Genomic DNA, 20130 nt, shown 5'->3' with positions numbered 1-20130 from the left:
TGTAGGACACCAGGATTGAAAATGAGCTTGTAGGGTTATCTCACACACGCACAGAATCACACAGAATGGTTCAGGTTGGAAGGGACCTTAAAGGTCATGTGGTTCCAACCCCCCTGCCATGGGCAGGGACACCTCCACTAGACCAGGCTGCTCAAAGCCCCACCCAGCCTGGCCTTGAACACCTCCAGGGATGGGGCATTGACAGCTTCCTTGGGCAACCTGTTCCAGTGCCTCACCACCCATCTCCTCCATCTCCTTCTTCTCTCCACCTCTTCCACTTGAAAAAGGAGTGAAGGCCACCTGCCATGTAGTTTAGCTGTGTGCCATTACACAGGTGTACATGTCAAAACATACATGATTAGTCTTCAGGCCATGCTTCATGAAGGCTGTTTTACCTCTTGGTGGGAATGGGAACTCTCAGACGTAGAAGATTCACGGTGATGTAAGAAATAATGTTTTCTTCCTCTGAAGTTCTTGTTCACTGCAGCTTCTTTCCATCATTTTGCATAATATCATGCTGAATATGGTTCACAAATTCAGCCCCCCAGGTAATATTTTCATTTCATATGTTTGCATGCCCACAATGCCAGGGTTTTGCACACCGCTGAAAGCAAATGCTTTTGGATTTGAATAGATCTTGCTCTCTCACATTCCATCATATTAAGTTTTAAGTTTATTAGAATAGCTGTATCAGTTTTCTGAGTACTGTTTTCTAATGTTTTAGCTGCTTAAGCATACGCTAAACAGCTTGATTTTTCAGAGACAAAATTGGACTCACAACTTCAAATAGCATACAATTTAAAGGTATTCATGCTTCACCCAGTCACCAAAGTAAGGATCAGTTGCAGCATTTGGATCTAGATGTGTGTTTAAATTTCGTATTCATCTGTGTTCACTTCTCCTGGATGTCTGTAAAAGGCATTAATTGAATTTCACTTTTTGCAGTAAATCCACTTTTACATAAAAGACAAAAATTAATGTGTTACATTCTGGATGCTCTGCAACATGCACTGAAGGATGTGAAGGAAACCTACTGTGTGTGATCAGCATATAACGCCAAGGAATGATTTGTTTCAGAAACTGTTTTTCAATTTTTGCATTTAACAGGTTCTTCAAGTTTTGGTTTTTAGTGCAAATTTCTTGCGTGAATGTCCATGGCATGCTTAGAATGGTCTAGTTACGACACTAAATAATTAAATTCTGCCACAGAAGACTAAAACAAAAATGCAGCTTTTCTTCCAGTGAACTGTAATGGAAAGGTAACAATTTTAGTCATTGAATTACCTGTAGACTGGGGCACGCCTCAGGGAAGATTGTCAAAAATCCTAGGTTTTTTCTTAAGTTGTTGAAAATATGCTGGTGGATCATTTATTTTGGAGCCTGCAAATTCATCTCACATTGATACCTTCTGCTGTGACTTCTGTGGCACTGTCTTCACCTTGGCTGCGGTTTGGTGCGTGTCATCCTGATCCATACGGGGTGTCAGTGCAACACAGTTGCCTTGCTAGTGGTCAGCCCAGTTTGTCCTATTGAAGAAATTCACAAAATGTCATAGCCTGAATAGATCAAGAAAAGCATGTAACACGTTCAGGGAGAAGCAATGCTTTTGTAAGTCCTTCTGTTCACCAAGTATTTCTCCTCCGCATCTTACTGCGGCAGCGTTTAGTTGGGAGGCAGGGTCCAGCATTCAAAGGAGATCTAAGGCATTCGGCAAGCAGATTTGTAGATGAATGGGCATCCTGTCCTGGGAATAAGAATATTTTAAAAGCACAAAAATGAACTAGATATTTAATTCAACTGTACAAGTAAACTGCTGAGAGAGTTGGTAGCATCTGTGAACTTCCCAAAGGACAGAACCATAGAAATAACACAGAAACATTACAGGTGAATGAGGTCTAAATATTGTTAATGAGCAATATATTGAAGTTGATTGATCCTTTTATGGCTGTTGAGCATGGTCCTACTTTTTCCTATTCTATTCCCCCCCGCTTTGAGGTGCCTCATAAAAAAATGTTACCCGGTACCCCCAAATCTTATTAGTTGGAAAACACTATTTTGTTTAACTAAAAAATTGTGGAAATACAGCCTTCATCTTGCCCAATAATTCTTTTTTCACCACTGCTCCGTCTCCCCTTCAGGTAAGCTTTTGCTCACCTTACAGTCCTTTTGCAAATCTTCATCTTACCTCATAATTTCCCTTGTGATACCATATCAAATGCTGTACTGATAGATTAAATTTACTGCATTTCCTTTGTCTGGATAATCAGTTATCTTATCAAAGAAAGTTATCAGGTTAGTCTACTACAATCTACCTTTGGCAAACTCATGTTGTGTTTTATCCCATTTTCCATTTACCTGCATGTCTCTCTCATTATTTTTTCCTTCAACATTTGCCGCACTCATGCTATTGAAGCTCCTGATGTTACATCAACATCAAACAGGTGTAAGTGAGATCAGAATCAGTTTCAATACGCGGCAGCACAGCCTTGCAAAAGCCTATTCATTCTCACGCCTGCAAAGTGCTAAGTTCTCATCTGAGAGACAAATAAAATGTCATTTTTTATTTTTCATTGTCATTATAGCAAAGGGCAGGCGAGCTGATTTTGAGCCTTGGCTGGTGAATGTTTGCGACGATTTGCAAAAGGGTTCCTAGAGATAGAATCAGAGACATCTACCTGCACATGAGGGTGCTTGGGCACTTGCATTAGCAAAACCTTAATGTATGTATCAGTAATGAAAATCTTAATTAAGAACGCTGCATCATTGTCCATGAACACTCTTTCTTTCTCTGTGTGTGAAGTCCTTTGTGTATTGCAGCATCTACCTGGTCCAGACAGACAGGGCCCTTGAAGAGTGTGGCTGATCTTCTCTTGATTATTAACAACTGGCAAATGGCAAACTCTTCTTTTGTCTCGACACTAACGCTCAGAATGGTAGAACATACAGTATAACTTACAGCTTGTTTGTATTTTTTCTATTGCTTTTCCCACTTCGTTGTTATATTGGTGGGTTTCAAAATCCAGCAGCATAGAATAGAATAGAACTGAATTATGTAGCTTAGAGTTGCCAAAAGGTGCACAGGCACCTATTTACCCAATAGTATACCTTTTCCTTTAGAAACAATACACTTGTCTAGGCCATGTTCTGTATGCACAAAAAGTATGCTAATGGGATGTGAAGACTGAGATTTTAATCTCCCTAAACTCAGGAAATTTAGAGTTAAGGTTCCCACAGCAACCTTACCTCTGCCCCTTGCTTACAATAGGATCTCTTACTGTATGATGCCTAGCTGTGGGCTTACCAAGGCAGATAGGAGAGAGAACACAGCGTGATGGGTAGGAACTGCTGAGTTTTTTCCCTGTAATTGTATTCTAGTGAGATTTTGTTTGTTGAGCACCACCTATATGTTCGATGTGGTTTGAAACACATTCAGAAAACCTCTCAAAGGAATGGATGTACAGCTGAGTTATAGGTGTACTGACAAAAGCACGGATAGTGTGAGGTAACGAAGAGCGTATACAAGTACACACAGATTTCTCTGTGTGAAAGCCCATCAGAGTTGTATCTTTTGCTTTCAGATGAGTCAGACTGTCTTCTCAGATTCACTGTCATGTCACTGACATGGATAGTTTCTGTGGACTCACATCTGCACGGTAGGAGGATACGTCCCAGGAAAGGCAAGAGCAGGAGGTACTTTGAGTGAGAAACAGCTATGGAGTCTCTTCTTGTCTGTACAGATCAGCACAGTTGAGCCCCATATAGAAATCTGCATGTGCAGGAGCTTTTCTTTTGCGGAAATGTTGCATCTTTAGAAAAAGTTCCTCCAGCCTGACAGAAGAGTTCTTGCTGAGGCCAGTGGTTTGTGCAAAAAAAGTGGATCATGGCATAAAAGCCACGTATGCCTTTACCTTGTCATATAAAAAAATAGTTCTGAGAGTGAAACCCATGTAATCCAATAATCAATCAGACTACAGCTCCTGTTTCAGCCACCATTAGTACTCTCAAAACCAACATTTACTCCACTAAGACATCAAAACCTGAAATACTCCAGATTAAACAAAGTGTTTAAATTAAGTACGTGGTTGATGCTTATCTGCTTGGTATCATGTCAGTGCATTTCTATCTAGGCAGAATATAACTGAAGAATAATCTCCAGTCAGATTTGATGCTATTCTCTACCGAAATGCAAAGATGTAATAATTAAAACTGTAGAAGTATGCAACACCAAATTGAATTCACAATCTTTGTGAAAAGCTACGGCCATCACAGTGGACTGCCACGTGCTGTGGTCAAGGGGGAGGACACATTTGTCCTTGTCCCACCTTAATTGCCGGTTCCAAGTTTTTTAGAGAGTACATAATCGTAGGTCTGTACTAGTAGTTGAAGCATGATCTTGAAACCAGGCCATGCCACCCACACGTTTTCTGACCTTATTGACAGCTATTAGCCCACCAGCTGTTAAAACTCAGGGTAGCTAGCCTGGGCTTGGAAAAAGTGGCCTTGAGCCACCACCAGAAGACAGGGCTGAAGAGTGTGTGGGTCCGGCTGTTGCCAGTCTCTCCAGAGAGCACAAACCTGAGCCGGGTCTTGTGAGAACGCCAGGCTAAGAGCTTTAGCCGTGCTCCTCAAGACTGCGTATGCAGGGTGCACTGGGCAGGTCTGAGACTGACGAGTCTGAGCCAGCTCCCAGTGTAAACAGTGTCCCCGGTCCTCCCTGTTACAGCTCAGTCACACATTGCAAAAATAGTGTCTTTTTTTTCTTTATTTTACTGGTCATTTACACAATTCAGTGTCTATAGTTAGAAAACTGTAGCTCAGTGTCTGGGAGAATCTTTAAGAAAAGAAAGATATTTTAATATGGTAATACCTTGTTATTTCAAAACCAAATGGTTTCAAACATGGCAGTGCTGCTACTTCTCTTTCAGGACTATGTACGTGTCAAGTTTGATGTTTTAAAACAAAGCTGTGTTATAATTATACAAGCGTGTTTAAGAAAAAAAGGCTTATGGAAAACTTAACAGCTGGAAACTGTTTTTTACATACTTGGATGACTCAAAAACAGCTGAATGGGTTTTTGCAAAGCTTTACCAAAAATGTCATTTCTGGATTGAGACAAGGCATGAGAAATATCTGCTGAAAAGGTAACAGTTTCAGAAAGGTATAAGCAAATATAGACAGAGATTATTTAATTCATCAGTTTCCACTGTAGAGTCATTAATGTAATGCTATAAAAATAAAAGAATTCATATTTATATAGTTTTTCAAAGATTTCAAAGATCTGTACTAGACTTTAAGGAACTAGGCTTTGTAGCTGTGAGTTAATCAAATATTAATATTTATATTTCATTGGAATATCACATATTCAAAGAGGAAAACAAAGACATAGAGAAAGGTACAGGACTTGCTAGAATTTACACAGAAAGAGAAAATGACCATGTTTAGCACCCGTGCCTTCAGATCACTCGGCTTGCACAGCGTGGCTCCTTCTCGGGCACACTTGGCATCGGGGAGCTCCCGGCTCCTCTCTCTCTCTCTGACTCCCGTTTTAGGCAGCTTGCAGCTGAAGAGCCTCGCTTTGTGTTTCTCACTTCATTCCCTGTCGTGGTTTAACCCCAACCAGCAGCTAGAACCACATAGCCGCTCACTCATTCGCCCAGTTTGGATGGGGGAGAGAATCGGAAGAGTAAAAGTGAGAAAAAAACTCATGGGTTGAGATGAAGACAGTTTAATAGGTAGAACAAAAGCCGCGCGTGCAAGCAAAGCAAAACAAAACAAGGAATTCATTCCATGCTTCCCATCGTTCAACCATGACCAGGAAAGCAGGGCTCCGTCGCGCGTAATGGTTACTTGGGAAGACAAACACTGTAACTCTTCCTCCTTCTTCCCCAGTTTTTATTGCTGAGCATGACGTCATATGGCATGGAATAGCCCTTTGGTCAGTTGGGGTCAGGTGTCCTGGCTGTGTCCCCTCCCAGCTCCTTGTGCCCTCCCAGCCTACTCCCTGGCAGGGTGGTATAAGGAGCAGAAAAGGCCTTGAGAGCTCAGCAACAACTAAAGACACCAGTGCGCTATCAAAAGTATTTCTCATCCCGAATCCAAAACATAGCACTATACCGGCTGCTAATAAAAAAGTTAGCTCTGTCCCAGCTGAAACCACGACATTCACAAAGGCAAAGCCTGCGAAATTCTGCCTACTGTGATCATGAAGCTTGACTATACTCAAGTATCGCCCCCAGTTGGAAGCGTGCGTACACTCCTCCCCCAGCACTCTTGAGGGCTGTCAAGGTGAGGGAGCTGTCACCGGGGACCTATTCTGGGGTCTTATCCAGGGCATGGTCCAATCCGTAACTCGGTAACAATCGTTTTACTGTTTGAAGCCTCAGTCAGTGAATAAATATGATTTTACTGCTGCTTAGTTTGGATGTTGAGCTGTATTAGAGGAAACTGCTCTTCTTTCATACTGAATTTTGTTTCAGGGTGGTGTGTGTGAAAAATAACACGAATAGGAGTATTTTTGGATGATCATACTGAACAGTCAGCAAGAAGAAAAGTACAGTATGGTGAAGGGAAATCTGTTTGTAGTAAAAGCAATATAAGCTTGTGGTTTGCCAACAGGACTGGGACATGAATTTTCACTTTAACCCTAGCCATAAAACTCCGTCCGATGCTGAGGAAAACACTTGATCTCCTGTCATTGCACCTCAGTTTCTTCCTCTCTGTATTAGCGGCAGTCATGACCCAGCTCACCAGAATACCGTTCCTCTTGAAGTTCAGTTATTCTCAGAGGTTTTGTAGAGATGCTTTTCTAACCTAACAAGCCCACTCCTTGTCAATGTTCAGAGTGCCATTGTCTTACTTTCCCGATTAAACGGGCTTTTATGGCTTTCACTCTTTTTAGCTCGGCAGAACCACCGTTTCTGGGAGGGAGAGCAAGACTCAATACTGTCTTGCACATTACGCAGGAGATTTTCAGTAGCAACTCCAGGTTAAGAATTCGGTGCTGGTATTTCAGTGGGACATAAATATAATTTCATTTTCTAAGCACAGCTGATCTGAGCTCCTTGAGAACTGGTAATCACGAGACAGACTTCAGCTTGCTGTTTTTGCAGGCACATTTGCAGTAGCCCCAGATTTAGTTAGGTTTGATGTGTGCACCTAAGCTATGGATTCCCATGAAGAAAAAACTTTAATTTAGCCAGCTAGGAACACCTAACTGCGCAAATCCCCTCGGCACAGCAGGGTGCCATTGATCTTTTCTCAGCTTTTCAAAAGCTTTGGCTGTGTGCCCTGTATATTGACCATCTTGCTCATGACGGTCCTCAGTTTTGTTTTCCCTTGATCGTTTCCCCTTTGAGGTGTCTAGCGTTGCCAGTGGTTCTCACAGGAAGCTGTCCTTGTACTCCTCCAGAAACCAGAATCATAGCCTAAGCCAGCCTTTAACTGGGCATTGGATGGAAACGATGATGCTCTTCTCATTTTGCTAGCAGCATCACTTCCTCAGCTACACAAATAGGTTTTTTCTCCACTATCGCATGTAAGTGTTTTGTGATTCTCCTACTGCAAACAACTCAAAAGCTGAGCAGTTGTGTTATGCATCTCTCTCCTTCTGGTACGTATATATCCTGTACACCAGAAAATGCCAGATTCGCGGATCTTTTTATCAGAGTTCATCAGTTCCTGCTTTCCTGAGTCATCTTTTAGACTGTATGATTTTTAAATATTTGTTGACTAGAGGATATGTTGAGATGACTGGATAGAGAAAAGAGAAGAATTAATAAAAGGCAGAAGTCAGCGAGTTGGGTAGTCTGTTGGAGATAAATCCTTCCCTGGAGAAAGAGCTACATCCTGTAAGGCCCGGGGCAGTTTGAGTATAACAGAGTTGCAGACTGGCAAATTCTCTACTTTCCTGCTAACTATTATGAACAGAACTTACAAAAAAAGCCACAACAGAGCTTTAAATACAATTGCATTTCAACTCTGAGTGAAGTAGGAGAAACAAGTAAAACCTAGCAAGAAATCTTAAAAAGAAAGTATTTCCCACTATAGTCCATACAAGAACCGGCATCATTTAAATAGCACAGGTGCATATGGGAGGCAGTGAGGAAGCAACAGAAACTTTGCAGCATCCTCTTTGCTCCCACTCCACTCCAGCGGGCTTTTGTTTGTCAGCGTAGCTGCCTTTGCAGGACTGCATCTTGAGCTGTTGTCGGTTTTGGCTGGAAGTTTTCAGGCTTTGTCACTGAAAAAAATTATGGAGAGGAAACAAAGAACATTTTAGTTTTCTTGCCTGATTGAAACAGCAAAATTGGTTTGGCTGTTTTGGCGTGAGAGGCAAGGCAGAAAGTACAGCCTCTCCGTTTTAAACAACATAACTATTTTACAACCCGCTTTGCACAAACGGAGCCACGGAGGCAGGCAGGACGGGTTGTGGGAGAAACAGGCTGCAAGGAGAAGCCATGCTATCTCTTGCACGCTTTTAACAACAATATAATACTTTGATACTCTATACGCACAAAGTTTTGTTGAGCTTGTACGGCAAGGTTGTGCTACCTATGTGTGGCCCACCTGCACGTATGTGCTATTTGCGAACCTTTCCCGCAGCCCATTTACAGTTTGCCTGGGGATTTAGCAGAGTTTTGCAATCTCAGAGAAGTGTGGCTTGTCAGATGTAGCGTTAAATGAAATTGGTTTGTATTGCAACAGGATTGGTGGGAGGATCAAAGTCTTGGTATAAAATAAAAGGAGCTATTTGGCTTCTGTGTGCTGAAACATTTCTATTTCCCTCCATTTTTTTCGTTAGTATATTAATCTTAAGCTATTGAGTTCTCCAGGAGTGACCAAAACATTGTACCAAAACAGTTATTAAAGAAAGGATTGCCTCTTCCGTTACTGCGAGAAGGGGCGCGTGTTACTTGTACAAAGGGTCTCAGAAACTGTGGGGGTTTTTTAAGGTTGATCAACATTTCGTTTTAAAATCATGGAGGCGTGCACCTACACAACACAATATATCTGGTAATTCCAGCTTACCCTGAAAAGCGTGTGGTCAGCTAGAAATTTGGCAGATTGTCTCTCGGGTCAGGAAGTAGTTCTGGTTTACAAATTTAAAAGCCAAAATCTGTTTTAGTATTTCTTAAATGTCAAAACAGCCCTCTGACCTTGAAAATTACTTTCTCTGGATACTTTTTGTGCTTTTAAGTAAAAAGCAGGCCTTTCTCTTAGTGAAATATTGTAGCCTGGTATTCATCAGATCTGAGAATTTAGAGAAGGGAAAGTGACATTAACTCGTCTTTTCTTTCCCTTTGCCAGTGCAAGAACGGGCGTCATTCGTATCAATGGCAGCTGGAGGGAAAAAGACGTGCTAACCTTTAACTGTGCTTCCAGTTTATTTCCATAATGTACACTGTACCTTCTCGGCTGCTCAGTCCTCCATCTGCAGCGTTTCAGACCTCATAATAATAATAACAATATGTGGGAGGACAAGTTTCTCTGCTGTGCATCAGAAGTGACCTCCAGTGCCTCGATTTTGGTCTGTCCCCATCTAAGCACCGCAGGAAGGTAAAGGCCATATTTAGTGCCCCTGGCCAATTGCACACTTCTGTAACCCAAACTGATTGTTCCTGACCCTTAATGTGATCGGTTGACCTTAAATATGACATTTGAGCAGCCCGTTCAGTTTACATATCTCCAGTATTTTTTTCTGTACTTTTCTGTAAAGTCATTTTGCCACTTCTGGATGTTTGGTGGTTTTCCCTCCTCTGAAAATACGCCCTTCCTTCATCCATTCTCCGTGCATCTCTTTTTCTCGCTCTTGCTTTTCCTTTTAGAAGGCAGACATCCATGTCTATGCCCCTGTTTCCAGCAGAGCAGCGGCAGCCTGCGGTTCTCGCTGTTAATGAGAAGTGGCACGGGAGGGTGCCCTCTGAAGCCCCTCTCTCCTCCCTGGCAGCGAAGCACAACTCATCCTCCCTCTTCCCAGGTGCTGCTGCTCTGCACAAAAGCGACTTCAGATCCTTTTGGTTCTGATACGGTGAACCTCAGAACTGCTTACGGTGTGAGCTCTGGGACTCTTCTGCCTCAGTTATCCATAGTATCTAATGTTACTGCATCTTCCGAGACCTTCTGCCCAAAGAGTTGCAATTACTATGTAATTGTTAATGACTTAACTTTCCCTGGATTTCTGTGAAGTAGGGAGGTCATTATTTCCAGCACTTAGCTGCAGAGGAAACTGAGGCACGGGATTAATCACTTCTTGATTTAACAACACGTGAGCACAATTTATTTTTTTTAATTCAAGGGTCATTTTAAGACATTTTCTGAGAAATCATTTGAAATCGCTGCCTCGAGTTGTCTGCTGAAAAGCATTTTAAAAAGAACTGCATGGTCTTTATAGCCGTCGATTAATTAGGTACTGTTGTTACGTAGAAGTGGGGAAACCAAAGCATAGCATTTGCTGAAGGTCATACAACCTTATGCTCACAGAGTTAAGCATCTTTCTTTTCATAGTCTTTTTTGGTTATATTCCTTCCTTTCTCCCTGCAGTTGATCATTTAAAAGGTTGAACAAGGCTCTTTGGAGACGAGATTAAATTTGGAGGTGTTGGCTGTAGTGTTCCAAGGTGGTGGTTATTCAGCCAGTTTACAATGTAGCATTATAAATTATTAAGTATATTAAAATGTTAAAAAGTAATACCTGCTCAGTGATATGCCAGCTTAATATAGAGCAAACACCTACTACTGATCTGTAGTTAAATTATTTAATCTAGAACTAATCTACCGTTCAAACCAGTTTCAAAAATGAAATAGTTCTATCACTGAAAATAATTAATGGTTCAAACCCATAGGGCTAAATCCAGCGGTGACCTAAAGGATAGGAGACCATTACACACCGGACACAAGCGTGTGGGAAAATAAGTAGCAAAATAATACATGTTGCCCCGGTTCTCTCTTATCCTGGCCAATACCATGCACTTTTGTTGGTAGGGCTTTTTGCTGTGCTGGCTTTGCCCCCCATTTCCTCCCTCCGGTATTTGAGTTCCAGCACTTTTATGACCATCTCACAGGGAAAATCGGTAGAGGTTTATGTTGTCTTTGCCCTGCATCCATTTACACCCATTGTGTGACCTGGCATGGGGCTTGGGCCGTGGCTGGTCCTGCTGAAGATCTTGGCTTAGTAGGGCTGACCCCGTGTCCGGGGAAGGGAGCTGCCTGCCAGAGCACTCCTGGTGACCTCAGTTGAATTGCTACTGATTCACCCTGATGTAAAAACGAGCAGATCTCAGGCCAGTAGACCTCGGTGATGAAGTTTTTCCAGCATCCAGTTTCAGGAAAAATAGCGAGCCCCTATGAAGAAAAAAAAAAAGAAGTCTTTTTTTTCTCTCTCTCTCCAAACGCCTCCACATAACAACATGGGGGAAAGGAAGAGAAGAGCAAATATTCAACAGGAAACTTCTTCTTCAACCTTCTTGGAGAAAAAAAATCCCCCCCCAAATCAAAACAAGATGGAGCCCTGGAGCCCCACCTGCTGACTTGAGGAAACTGAGAGAAGAAAGGAAAGATGCCTGGTCCTGTGCCAGGCATTCAGCACTGGGCTTGTAGTGCTGTGATGTGGCACTTAAAGCTCTAGGGGACCTGGAGCCATCGTTACAAATGCAACAAAAACTCTCATGAAAACGAGCCTCTTAACAGCATGTTGAGCTGGTCTGCGATGGCCTCAGGAAATCCCCCTGGCTAGACAGGGCCTTTTTATCCACTACATTGCTCTGACTCAAAGAGAAATCTCATGTAACCTCCTTGACCAGAAACTGAGCATGCCTGTAGTCTGCAGCATAGGGCTTTGCAATTTCCTTATTTTCAGTTAATCATTTCCCACCTCCCGCTCTGAAGAAGTCTGCCCTACCTTTCTTCGCTGTCACATCGCTTGTAGGGCCCAGTGCTGCAAGCACATGGCATGTCCTGGGCCATCGGATTTCCCACCGTCCTTCCTTTGTGGTCAGATCCTTAGCTGATGTAAACTGGCCTAGGGCCATTGATTTGAGTGGGGATTTTCACTGGTTGAGCACTTGGCCCTTTGATTCCCAGAGAACTACTGGTTTTCAGTAGCACCACGACTGACGCTACGTGTTTTCAGGCTCAGGACTGTCTACAAGCGAATGCTTGCGTATTAATTACAACAAAGAGCAAATCTACTTGACATTTGATTTTGTTTTTCTTGTTTCCTTGCAAGCTTGAAAATGAGCTGCTTTTGCCAAAAAAAAAATCGAAATGCATTTCACACCTTTTTTTTTTTAAACTTGAAATAGGCCCCTTGAAAAAACTGACATGTTAAACACCAGCAAGAAAATGATTATTTGGGCATATGGCTCCTCTTCCTGAACTTTGCGGAGAGGTTAGATAACGCTCTTTCACATCTTAAAAGACTAGACTCCTGCTACATTACTAACATATTCTTATGTAATAATCCAGCACTGATGATACTTTATCCAGTCCCAGTAATGTAAGACTTGTTTATGGTTTGGTCAGTTATGAGGGATTTGTCTTTTCACAGATTATCTTCTAATTTGTTCTTTTTCATTACCCTGTCCTGAAGCAGAATATGGAATAGAGTAGAATCATGCACAAAAACATGGCTCTATCTTTCTGCAGGTTCTTGCATTGTATGGATTGTTTCTATTAAACATTGCATGATTAATACAAAAGTAAAAACAAATTTTAAAACCCCACTCTTAAATGACGACAAACTCATCCAAACCCATCCATTTACTTTTCAGATAAGGCTGTTTCATAAAGCAAAAAATTTGTAAGAATTAAAATAAAGATGTCAAACCATCTGAGATAATGAAAGTTCACAGAAAAATTACTACCTTTGCCACAACTGATGTTAGCAGTAATGTAAGGTCTGCAGGTACTTGCAGAATGCATTGTCATATACGTGAGCTGGCCAGGAAACAGCAATGCCCCATGGTGAAAGCATTCGAAATTTTGGAATATGAGAATGAAACTTTCGTGAAGAAATGAGTTTTCAAAAGACCCACCTCAGTAGAGCTAATGGCTCCAGGGCCAGGGCTCCTCCAGTGTGTGAGGGAGCACGGGAGTCTGTTCCCTTCCAGGTCTCCCTCATTGCACCCTTAATCATCAGCCTCTAGGGTCAGCCGCTTTTTCCGGCTTTGAACTAGCATTTCTATCCTAGACCCAAGAAACTTCCCTAATAATATTTTCATTAAAAATTGCATTTACCACAAGTTGTTTCATGTTCAGTGACAGAACTCTGCAATGGAAAATTGTGGAATCACAGAACCCTGGAATAATAAAAATTGGAAAGAACCTCCTTAAGTCACATGGGTCCAACCCTCACCCCTGCTCAAAGTAGATCCAGCTGCTTTATAAACCAGCTTGTTTGTGTGTGCATGTATATCCTTCTATCTACCCATTTTATAAGTACTTATATCCTACTGCATATTTTTTCAGTAACTCTGTTTCTGAAACTTGAGATTTTTAGAATAGTTTTAGGTTCCCTCATTGATAAGCAGAAACTCTTGATCAGAAGCTGTCCTGCACAGGGCAGCTGTACTGCCACTCCACCAGACTCTTGCTGTGCCTGGTTCTTTCCTTTAATTGTAAGGCCACTGTGTTTAGTGACAGTGAGTTGTAGGGGCTTAAATATGTCCCCTGAGTCATAAAATAATACTGTCAGCAAGGACTGGCGCTGGCTATGCTGAGACTGAGCCCTGTTCCTCCACAGAGGGGGGATCCCAATTCTGCTACCCTGTATTTATAGCCACTCTCTGTTGCACGGACAACACTCAACTAGATGGAGCAGTGGTCTAATCTGTTGTGGCAGCTCCTACGTTTTTATCTTTTAAGTGCTTTACTTACATGAATTAATTCTGAAAACACTCTTGTGACATTACTTATTGTTATGATTCCCATTTTAGAGACCCTGTGTCTAATTCTTAATTATACTAATTCTTCCTTATGCTGGTGAGGTTCTGGATCTGTGAAAGGGTCTCCCAACTCAGGGAGATGGATTGTAGAAATGTCAATGGCAAAATGAGAGTTCGTTGCCCTACAGCAATTCTCTGTTTCTCTAAGGTTGGAGAGAAATATTGGAAAACGAGTATAGAAGAGGCTCTGTTGATTTGTACTAGGGGCTACACAGGAGTTGCGTAGCTCAAGCCTGAAAGAGGCGTTGTATTGGCCAAAATGAAATTATTGAGATTGTTGACACTTCTTTCAGTGTGGCCACAATCTCATCAAAAGAAAGTGAAAGGCACCTCTGCTGGTCCTTCTTTTCCTTTTATTGGAATACATTATCCGAGAATTTACACCCTACCCCCAAAAAAATGCCCAACAAACCTAGAATCAGAGGCAGTGAGCTTGAGGGAGGGAAGAAGACACTGAGGCTTGCCCAAGAATGAATGGCAAGTCATTTTAAAAGGAGTCATTATGTGCTGAAACCAGAAAAATCTTCTGTCTTTCTGTGTGATAAAACTACCAGTGAAATGTATTGCAAGATAATTAGGAGCAAACAGGCAGGAAAAAATGAGTGATGCACTACTCTTCATTTCCTGAGCCGGTCTTGTTCCAGTCACCTTGCAAGCTGCAGCTGTGTCTGGAGAGAGAGTGGAGGTGGAGATCAAGCCTATCTGTGTCTTGTTCCCCCATGGCTTTATCTACTCCAAGGATGTGATGGACAACCATACCTGCTGCAGGAAGGAGAGAGAACTCTACACCCTCCTTTCTGGCTCTTTGGCTTCCCTATGTCTTTATATCCAAATCTATGAGAGAAAGGGGTATGTGCAGAGTAGGGACCCTCGCAGTTGTCCCTGGGACAAAAACTAGTGGTTTGCCAGAGAAGCCAGAAGCCCTCAGTGGGGTGACTTTGGTGGGAAACTTGTGGTTTTGGCACGCTGAGGCTGTACAACTGCCCGGACTGCTAGCAATACTGTTGTTCTTACAAAGGTTTTGTCCTGAATGAGGAACAGGAAAATAATTACCATTTTTACTCAGCATTGAGCCTGTGGAAAAGCCTACAGAATCAAGGCATCTTTAGATAAGAAAGACTGGAAGCAGAGGCGCAGTACCTGTCACCTCCAAATGCGGGAAATAAGATTTGTGAATGTGTGACAGGACCAAAGTTAGCAAGAGGGATACATAGCATGTTTCACGTCAGCATTTAGAACAGAAGTGGGGCAGACGTCCGCTTTAAAGTTCTTCAAATCAAAATTATAATTGTCTTCCCGTGAAAGTACGAGAGAAAATTAAGCCTCCTGACACCCTGAGATACTTAGGCTTCTTTCAAAAATCATAGAATAAAATATAACAGAACAGAGTAGAATAGGCTGAATATAACACACAATGCTGTTTAAGTCATTTTAATTTTGGAGTTAATGTTTTCAGTGCTTAAAAGTCTTCTGAGGCCTTCACTATAAGCATCCATATAAACATACAGAAAACATGTTACCTGCGAAAGTCACCTGCTCATTTATCTGCTTTGTAACCAGTAATCACATTTCCTTAATTTGTGTGAAAACACACTTTAGAAATGTTACTTTTCAACCCAAAGCAGCTGAAGGGGAAGAAAGGCAGGAGTCTTGCCCTTCTTGTGTCTTCTCAACCAGATGTTTTATAGAGTTCCCCTAGGTTGCACTGTTGCTTTTTCAGTGAAGGCAAGGGGATTGCACTGGTGCCCATGAGGGCATGGCTCACTTTTCAGCATCTTATTGCCAGAGGTAATGTGCAAAAAAAAAGGAACAGAAATGTCTCTCATAACACAATTTGCAATATTTTCATTTTTTAAAAAAAAATAGAGTATCTTCCACTAAATTGGCCATTATACTTGGATTGTCTAAGAGAGAAAAATATGGAGCCCCTCTGATGTTTCCCTTTACATTTCCCTATTATCAGCAAATCTCTGAAGGGAATTGCCTTGGGAACAGCACAGTGTCTGTAAAAGGTGCTTTAGGAACCCGTCCTGGACATTTGATATAGTTTGGGGGGGGCGAGTGGGGTGAGGGTTGGGGGGGTGTAGTTCTGGTAATCAGTGCAATGAGAAATAACCTTGTTTGTTTTGCCCCAGAAAATCAAATCTCATATATGACAGAAATGAACCAAGTTAGATGCAAGGCATGGTACCTCTGTCACCTTATCGTATAAAGGTATGTACCAAGCATAGCGGTGCAGGTTAGGAGTGATTGCATACCCAAAAGATAAGCAAGGAGTAGATTTCTCTAATAGGTGGACTTTCCAGTCTTTTCCTCTAATTTCTTGTGTGCTGAATGACAACCATATATTCACCCTCTCCGATATGCTGTGCTGGTTTACATCTCTGAACAAAAAGCGCAGACTCACAGCTGTTTATGAAGACAAGCCAATAAATCTAGAGGAATATATTTATACAACTTATCCTGAGATTACACAGTTAAACACCATTTTTTCAGGTAGACAGAGCTCCTTCATTGCGAAGGAACCAAATTCCTCTCTGTGCCACCCAGATCTGTTGATTTTCCATTAATGTCAGCTCATGTCAGCCGTACTGTTACCAGTTGCGCTGCAGAATACTTCATACACATTAAAGGAGCAAGTACTCTGCCGTTTCCAGGTCTTTCCCAGTCTGCTGTTGTTTTGTGTCCTGCTTTGGCTGGCATTACCTGATGCATGTAGAAGTCAGAAAGCGAGGAAGAGTTCTGGTGGCTTTTCCTTTCGTAAGTCCTGCCATTTGCCAGTGACAAATCTCATAAAGATCTGTTCCAATTCTATAGCCACACTTTCTTCCTGTGGAGTGGGAATCATACATATGAGCTTGAAAGCTTGTTGCAGCACGGGTTGCCTTTTACATAGCAAACAGCAAACTTTATTCAGCTGCTCAGACTGAGCTTTCAATTCTTGCTTCTTTGGCTAAACCTCCCTGATACACGCAGTGATTTATATGAAAGAAGAGCAAGCAAGAGGGTGCGATGCAAAGAGAGAGACCATCATCATCATCATGTATCTAAATTAAAATCCATGATAAAATCTCAGGAGGGGAAGATGATGTACATTTTTTGGAGCTGCTTCTGGCCTTTTGCATTTAGACTGCAGGTCTGCTCTTGGTTGATATTCCGGTAGAAATCAGGAGGTCTTTGACTTGTGTAGCTTCTAGTAGAAGGGGACCTACTGAGAGCAGCACTTAACAGTAGCACTTTCTACATTAAGCACTATGGGAGATGTGGGGATCACCATATCAGGAACACATGCTAATAAAATATGTGCCACATAGTAAAAACTCACCTGGGTGAAATGCTGCTCCTTCTGATATCAATGGAAATTTCCTTTTGACCAGGGGTTGCTATGGCAGCAAGCACTGGAAATGAGAACAAGGACATTTTGATATGTCTACACTGTGGATTGCAAATTATGATACCCGAGTTAGTTTTAAACAGTCTTGCAAGAAGTGGTCTAGTTAAGGCAGCCTGGAACGCCACGTGGCCTAATTTACCATGCTAAGCGGTTTGCTTTCTTCTGTGCTCAGGGTCCGTCCGTGCCTGGGGTGGAGCAGAGGTGAAGAGGCAGTTGAGGGGATGCTCATTTTAGGGCAATGGGGTGAGGAACAGACTGTGGCAAGGAGTAGTTGTAGAGAGGGAGAAATAGCATGAGAGAGAGCAAGCTAGGAAACGGAAGGAACAGCAGTCCACTGAATGGAGTGGATGGAAGCAAAACCAACAGCAACAGAAGGGATGGAGGTTTGGGGGTCCAGGGACCAAAGGGTCTCTTCCCATGGCAGTGCATTTTGCTCTGCTCCTTGGAAGTCAGGCCAGGGCTCCTGACTCCCAGCATTTCCGTTGTCAGGAGGACACGGTCAAAGCCCTGAGTGAAGTGTCCTCACGCTCTTCCAATGGTCGATCACCTCGTAAGCACCGTTTTACTCGTGCTGCTGATGACGCTGCCGGCTGAAGTGGTGAAGTTCTGTATTACAGCTCCACAGGTGCTAACCCGCCTCAGCATCAGCAGCAACATGCAACCGCATTCGATTTTTAAGTTGGCTTTAAAAGAAAACCCTGAGAAATTATACTGAAAACGCATTACTGTAATGTTAATGTTACTAAGTCAAGCACTTAAAAGTTAGGAAATGCCACTGTTAATGTTGTTTGTGCAACCTTACCAAGGGGCCCTTGTACCATTGCCATAGCCTGTAATTACATGACTACACACTGTTTCTTCCACTGAACCCCTGCATCAGGTGGTCAGGTCCTCTGCATATTTCATTAGAAACGTAGCGCAGAGCTGGTTTGCACCCTGCTGTATTATTAGTTTGGTACTGACCCAGGAAGAGAAAACTACTTGTCTGTGTCACTGTGCTCTACAAAATCTCCTCATCTGGCAAGGAGTTGAGGCCTTTGATGGCACTGTATTTCTCCGAAATCTCCTTTTCCATTCTTTGGTAGCATCTTACCTCCCATAATGCCATAATATTTCAAGTGGGAGCAATTCGTATTTTGGGGAGGCTGGGGAGACGACTCATAAATAGCATTTAACAGACCTCATTAAGTCCAATGTCCCATTTGCTTCTGCAGTGCATCCCTCTCCTACTGACCCTGGTTAGTTCTTCCTGTAATCTGTACAGAGTCAACAGGCCCCAACGGGCTGGTAGGCAGATGGGACACAGCCATCCAGCACGTGGCATTTGCAAAGGTGGAAAAGGGCAGGAACCCACCTTTTCCCATAGCAGAGCGTGATAGAAGGAATGAATGATATTGATACCTCCCGTCAGCTCTCCGTTAACGACGCAACACACAAAAACTGGTGCTAGCTTTGCTTGGAGATGTAGGTAGAAAAGATGATGAAATTAATATAGAGAAGTTGCTAGAGCTTCTGTCTGTCTTTTGTTTCTTCTTTCCCTAAGCATTTGTACCCAAAATGCAAAGTGAGGGGGGAATCGCAGCGCTCCTTCTCGAAGGCCAGCAGTCAGCCGCGTTGTGAATTGCTTCTCTACTTTCTTCCCATGCTTTTGAGCAATGCTTGCAGGTTAGCTGTGCCCATTTAAAAGTTTATATACAGCAGATGTTCACGGAGCTGATCAGGAGTTACGGATTTACTGCTGTAGCTGCAGCCCTATATGAAATACCGAGAATGTATTTAAAACACAGAGAATATCCCTGCCTCGCACAATAAATTCACACACACACCCCTTGCTGCCGTTCGCTCAGGAGGGGACATCAAAGCCCATGTGCCCTGAAACCTAAAGCAGGTCCCCAGTGTCTGAAAAGGGAAAGTTCCGGCAGGGCCAGGTGGGTAATGTCTGGGAGCTAAACGTGCTGGCAGCTCCCTCTCACAGCAGCGTGTTACCTGCTGCCTGCCCTCTCGGAGGCAGAGGCCACCTGCCCCACGCCTTTTTAGAACTAGCAGACTTTGCAGAAGTGACATAAATCTCTGCCTTGCCCACCATGCAGCGCTGCCGCCGCACTGGTTATCGCCAGGATTCATCCATTTGAGCGGCAGTTGGTTTTGCGACCCGGGGTAGAAGGAATAGATTGCTTTGCCACCTGTTTTGGGGTATAACTTCTCCCCCCACAGTGCCTGGGACTTGTCTGTCCCAATACCCGGCACTGCCTTTTTCCAGCATCTCTGTCTGTATCTGACAGGTACTCAGTTTGTCTGTGTCTGTGCAGACGTCCATGGCAAGGATGTGCTCTCGGAGCTTGTGTGGTTCCTGAATCATAACATTCCGGTGATCCATCAGGAAAATTCAATGCAAGGGCAGCACGGTCTCGCTTTAACCAAACCGAAGTAGCAGGCAAACCTGCGCTCCCTTCCCCAGCCCACCGGACAGGTAGTGTTGGAAGGCTGTGGGAAGGCACGGGTGTTTATTTCGGCGAGAGCTGTGGTGGCGTGTAAAAAAGAGAGGGGAGGAATCTCCCAGCTTTTTGGAGAGGGCCTCTGTATAATGCCATTTGAATCTGTACTTTTTGTTTGGTGGTAAGTTTTAATAGTTATCCTTTGAGGATTTTCCCGGCGAGCTTATCTGAATACACCAACAGTCTTTTTTGTAATATTCGCATTTCCCCTTTGGTTCAGCCGAGCCCACTGACAGATCATTCAAATTCAATTGTTTTATGTCTAAGCCGAACAGCTAATTAAAGTAGGGATGATTAACCTG

At 42.9% G+C, this 20130-nt stretch overlaps 1 protein-coding gene across 13 annotated transcripts in view; it reads left to right on the top strand.

The window, feature by feature from the left end:
• Positions 1 to 20130, top strand: part of ZBTB20 (zinc finger and BTB domain containing 20) — a 487426-nt gene that overhangs the window by 375563 nt on the left and 91733 nt on the right. The gene's annotated exons all lie outside the window — the stretch shown is intronic.

The sequence above is a fragment of the Chroicocephalus ridibundus genome, chromosome 1 (genome assembly GCF_963924245.1).
Source record: "Chroicocephalus ridibundus chromosome 1, bChrRid1.1, whole genome shotgun sequence".
In the NCBI taxonomy this organism is placed as follows: domain Eukaryota; kingdom Metazoa; phylum Chordata; class Aves; order Charadriiformes; family Laridae; genus Chroicocephalus; species Chroicocephalus ridibundus.
The sequence above is the reverse complement of the archived record's forward strand: the minus strand, read 5'-3'. Positions and strand labels throughout refer to the sequence as shown.